General features: G+C 44.3%; 1 protein-coding gene across 1 annotated transcript in view; it reads left to right on the top strand.

Moving 5' to 3' along the window:
• Positions 1-677: 677 nt before the first annotated feature.
• The window catches only part of TM9SF1 (transmembrane 9 superfamily member 1), a 281183-nt gene continuing 275860 nt past the window's right edge, over positions 678-6000 (top strand). The window contains exon 1 of the mRNA XM_086923727.1: positions 678-810. The gene's annotated coding sequence lies outside the window, so the exon portion shown is untranslated. The remainder of the gene's footprint in view (positions 811-6000) is intronic.

Here is a 6000-nt window from a genome sequence, read left to right as displayed (position 1 = left end):
CTATTGGCTATGCCAATGCTCGTTGAGCTAATCGTAGCCGCACCCGAGTACTTCACAGGTCTTTAAAAGACCATTTACAGGTCACCGAGGCTTTGTTGTTTTTCATCCCTTCATCTCTATTCTGCCTATTGCAGGAAGAATTACCCCCCTGAAATTTGGCTCTAGTTGCGCCTCTGAGTGGCGGTGCAGAGGTTCAAAAGGTGAAGAACCACTGTCCTAGACAGCTAGCAAATCTCGGTAGAGTCATCTATGGCTGTCAACACAGACCTGAACAAACAAAGGCCAACAAAAACGGGCTTGTCCAGCACTGTCAGTCGTGAACAGACATGGCTCAACCATCGCTCCCTGGATTACCTTAAGCGTTATAGCCCGTTGCTCCGCCTACCCCCTCTCTGCCGACTTTGTATTTACAGCAGGCGGCAGTAGCCTGGCCTTTATGGCCCGAGAAATTCTAGTTCCGCCTAATCCCAGACTGACTCACCTCAAGCAGAGTTCCATGTAAACTACACACCCCTAAAAGAAGAGCGGAACTCGCCAACTTTAAGAGGCGGGATTGGACAGCGGCACGTGCGGACTCCAGAGCCAATCACCGTTAGGGGTGATATTTGGTGCACTGGTATTGGTTGGGCTCCCCAATGCCTCGAACACCTAGGCATTTTACACGTTAGCAACGACCAATCCCAGATTATGCCCAGCCACAGGCTTGGGTGATGTGCGACCCGGAAGTGCCACGGTTTTAAGGACAACTTACATCCGTTAAGAGATCGGCTGGTGACGACGGATGTGAGGCTGTACTCACGGATGGTCCACGTAAGTAGTGGGCAGGTGTCCCCAGTAGTAGGAAAATGATGGTATTTAGCGTATGCCTTCGTTACAACGTACCCAGTCTGCAATCACTGTTTACTTTTCAGCGAATCCATCCTACTTTTCTGGCTCGTAGTTGCAGTACACGGCACATTGCATTTATAGCCTGAAACGCAGCGCCGCAAAAAAATTAATTTCTCTTGTGGTAATGATTACATTAATGCCCCCCTTCTGTATACACGTTGCAATAATGATCCACGTGGTGTGCTATTCTTGCGTTAAAAGCTAACATACTGAAATGATACAATAATACCAATTATATCAATATAGGTAGTTCATTGCAAGTAAATGAAGAGCTCTCAAGATACATCCAGTGAATCTACATGCAAGATGTAAACACAACACATACTGTACTGTCATTGGTTACATTATTGCCTCCATTCTTTATACAGCTTGCAGTAATGCCTTCTGTACTGTAGTATTTTTGCATTATAGTTTAACATACTATAGTGCTGAGCTTCCATGTAATCCAGTGGGTGACTCCTTTTCAACACCCCCATGACCATCCATTTGAAGCTACAGGGCCCCAAATGGCAGCACACATACCACCCCACCCCTCGTAGTCACCTGCTGGAGGTGAAACTGGCGCTCTGTAGCCACACTTGGCCCCTGGCGCTCTGTAGCCACACTTGGCCCTCCCAATGCAGCTTTCTAAGGCTCTCTTCATACTCTAGTGATGTCATAATGCCTTATTCTTCAATGTTATGAGACACTTGGCACACAGTAGCACCCTATGTATAAGACTTGTGGATACAGCAGGTGAGGGGTCATCCTCGATGCTGCAGTACGACTATTCTTAACCTCATGCGCGCTAGCGGAATTCCGCTCCTGCGCTGAGATTTTTTAAAACGCATGTTACGTGACGAGCTGGGCTCGTCATCAGCGTGCGAGGAGGCTACGCCATGACGAGCCCAGCTCGTCATCAGCGTGGAAGGGGTTAAGGAATGTACCGTTAAACGCATCACGACCTGCTGTCTTAATGTAATTGCTGACGAGGGTGGGCTAGAGACCGTGTGCGTGTTAAGGAGTCTGGATGTTTGCTACCTTACTACTCAGACGGTGTGACAGTAAAGTTCTTCTTGGTTGCCTTGGAAAGAATCGAATGCAACGCAGAATTATCGTTTCGAGACAACCAATTATGCACTTGTCAGGTCCTGAGCCCCCCTAGGATTACTATATGGACATGTCCTGGGGCCCAGCAGCAATTTGGGCAGTTGCACTAGTAGTTGTTATTGATAAAATTATTAATCCTAGGAATACGGAAAATACGGAACCCCTTTTTCATGAAAAAACCTCTTTTGACCTAGTGTTATGGTTCTGATGTATTTAATGTCCGGATAGAATGTGTGGTGCATAAGTGGTGAGCGTGTGGGATGAGGAGACGGTTGACTAAGAAGCTGGTAGGACATTCGCCTGTCTGCTTCTGCTATACTATGAATGGATCATATTATGTGGATTAATATACTTTACAAAGTTGGCGACTGGCTTGGCGAAAACCATTTTGAGGTGATTGAGCAGATGGGTATTCCTGCATCGAGCGAAGAAGAAACTGCTACCTGCAGCTGCTGTATGCAGGTGATACAAAATATCACCAGCATTTACTAAGCCACATTTTCTTACTTTAAGGTACATGCTGCATTCATAGTACCGAGATCAGCAACCCTCTGCTTAGCAGTAAATAGTTGCGCTGCGCAAAATAATACAGTTCACACAAGTTTTAGTTGGGAAAAGTTTGCAGCAGGTTATGATGGCTTCAGGAAAAGTGTAGACGGGAAGTGGTGAAGAATTAAAAAAGGTTAGCGAATCCACGGCAATCTTCATTGGTGTGGTACACCACCTTAATAAAAAACAGTGAGGCGACGGCACACGCTGGTGAAAAGATCCAGTAGTGTCTATCTTACCTAAAGGTCTTCACCACTTCACGTCTACACTTTTCCTGAAGCCCTCATACCCACATGCACCAACTGTCAGGAATAAAAGAACTCAGATAAAGAGCCCCTTTATGGGTGCCCGTCAGACATTGCAGCGCCAGTCTGACGAGGAGCAAAACCCATATGATGAAGCATGACACCTAGCTTGCTGGGTGTGTGAGGGTTTCAGTTCCCAAAGGGGAATTCCCCCAACCCCCTTTCTTCTTTTCCGCTTGCTTACGCCGTTCTATTATTTCTTCCTGGGGAACAGTGTATTTCTTTTCGTTTGTTATTATGGTTCAAGGGCTGATACACTGGACCCCATAAAATATTGCCCTTCTAACGCCCTCCTCCTCCTTTGTTGAGCCGGAGAGGTGCCTAACCAGAGGGTGGAGGACTCCCAGAAGAGGGGGGTCCCCGAGACAAGGTGCGGGGAGGTGGCTGAAGCGCACTAGGGGGGCCGCCCTTTTAAGGGGCCCTCGGCGAGTGCCGTGGGCAACTGCATTGTATCAGGAAAGCCGCGTAAGCTTTGGAAGCTCGTGGGTGCTGAAAGATTCTAGCTTTTGCTGAGGCTTGTGCAATGTCACTTAACAGTGGTTGTACTGATGTGACCAGTAGGGAGGCGTGTTGAGCTTCACACAACGTCAGACAACACCGTGCATGGATCAAAACAGCTGGGAGGCACGTCAGTTTCCTTGAGCATCATTGGATTTATGTTCATTGAGCTCCTACGACACACAACAGCCATTTTGGATTTGGAATATAAAACAAAAGTCATTTTTAAAGTAAACAGATGAATGCAGTTTGAAGAAAAGTCCTATATATGAAACATAACTGAATTGGTGAACAAAGGATATTAAACACAAATGTGTGTGTGTTTATATGTATAAATATATATATATGTCATCGACTCACAAACTCTTGCAACTTCCTTTTCGTCGAAGAGAGAGTGACGGACCCAAGATTCTTTGGCAAGATGTTTTATTTCATGCTCACTCCTCACAAACGATGATGTGTTTCGGGCAACAAATGCCCTTGTTCACATGCGGAGCCCAGTCTACCATTACTTTTTATCAATGCTAAGTGCACACCCCCCTGCCTCCTGTGTCACTTGGTAACAACTTGGAAAAACAGACTTTAGTTAGTCCACCTATTATACTTTCAATTCGTAACCATATTGTTTTCATTTTATTTGTCATCGCAAAAGTCAGCAGCTGAGACATAACAATTCATAACAGATGCAAATAAATATTTTTTCAAATACTTGCCGCAGGTGTGTGTGTGTGTGTGTGTGTATGCGTATGTGTATGTATATATATATATATATATTTTCTATTTTTGGTGAAGAAATCCTTATTTGTTGCGTGGATTACAGAGAAAAACGCGATTTGGGGCAGTGGACTAATCCAGTTTTCTGGTGAAGTAAAGACACTGGACAATTCCACATTACCTTAGCGATGAGTCAATAAACATTCTCAGTTGTCTGCCACAAACCTTTTGATCATCTGGCTCGTACTTTGCATTAAGATGGTGACAATGGAAGGAGTATTTCTTGAATTACATTGAAACAGTGGCTGCAGATGGGAAAATGAAACCGGATCACAAGAAAATAATTTTATTCCATTCTTTAGGGCCAAAAGGTTTGAACATTTTTAATCAAATGCATAAAGCTGTTGTTGGCAGTAGTGATGTGAACGTTTTCAATTTAGCTATTGAAAATTTAGATTAGCACTTTTTGCTCCCAAAGCATGCATAGGTGTAACATGTTACAAATTCTTGCAGAGAAAACTAAAGCATGAATCCATTGTTGATTGTTAGTTAGGTAAGGAAATTGGCTACCGACCTAATACGGGACCAGGTAGTCATGCATGCATGCATGCTTGCTTTCTGCAATTCAAGAATGTTTGTGCATCAATGGTGATGCATGTTTGACCGACGTATGAGCGAGTGTTCGAAAACCAGAAACCTCCAGCCAGTTCTTTGATGACTGATTCTAGAGAATCGGACATTGTGTTGAACATTAAAGGTAGTTCCAAGTATAATAAGCATTTGCAATGCAATAGGTCTCCCATTTGTGAGAGCTATTGGTGTTGTAAATGACTTTGTCTTTTACCTATGTGTTTTGGTTTGGAGTGTAGTGGGTGTATGTGGATTGGGTTGGAATTATGTGTGTTGTATTGGAATTGTGTGGGGTGGGATATTGTGGTGTTGAGTATCTTGGTGAATAGTTTGAGGTGTGAGCTGCACAGAGTGCTGCAGTAAAAAGCAAACGGCTACGGGCTGCTGAAGCTGAACACGCACGTTAAGCATTTTCTCTCTGGCCTCCTCTGGATGAGAAATGTTGTCACGGACACACTGCAATATAGCTGTGGGTGGCCTTGCCTTTCAGCATTCCATTTTATCTGAAGAGTACACAGGGCACAAAAAATCCACTCGCCCACTACCATTTGCAAGCCAGAATTAATTAGGATGAGCCATTTTTAAGTTCTACTCGCCCGTTCTGGCACATCAGAAGACAAGTCAGGAAAGACGGCACTATCTAAACTTCACTGGCTCCCTATTGAGGAACGCATTAAGTTTAAAACGCTTTGCTTTGCACACCGCATTGCCCAGGGAAAAGGTCCAGGTTACTTGCGAAAACTTCTTACCATCCATCGCCCTATCCGGAATTTAAGATCTGCCGGTGCGATGCTGTTTCAACTTCCCCGCATTTGCAAGGCCAGGATGGGAGGTCGCTCCTTCAGACTTTTAGCAAGTAAACATTGGAACAAACTTCCACTCGACCTACGCATGGAACCCTCTGAAGCTAGATTCAGATTGAAACTGAAAACCCATCTTTTTCCACACAAATAAAGCTTCCAAGTTCCTTCGACCTAGGCCATTCACTTCTGGTCCTCTGTCTCCTGGGGAGTAGCAGTAATTTTAGCGCGGGGACACACTGTCTTGAGTGTAACCAGGCGCTCTAAAAATGGTTTTATTATTATTATTATTATTAATATTAAGCTGACTTTTGGCATCTGCCTCAGAAAGCAGAGCAATTGTGACAAGGTAGGAGTATTTAAAGCCTTCTTTATTGCTAAAAAAGTGAACAAACAATAAAAATGCCTTTTAATCCTCTTTACTTGTCGCAGTTGCTCGTCTTTCAGAGACGGAGGTTAAGTGCATTACAGTTAGGTCGAGTTGATGTTACACGTTACTAGACCTGCAGGTCTAGTGACATTTTTAT

This window comes from Lissotriton vulgaris, chromosome 5, assembly GCF_964263255.1.
Source record: "Lissotriton vulgaris chromosome 5, aLisVul1.2, whole genome shotgun sequence".
NCBI lineage: Eukaryota > Metazoa > Chordata > Amphibia > Caudata > Salamandridae > Lissotriton > Lissotriton vulgaris.
Note: the sequence above shows the minus strand (reverse complement) of the source record. Positions and strands in the feature narration are given on the sequence as shown.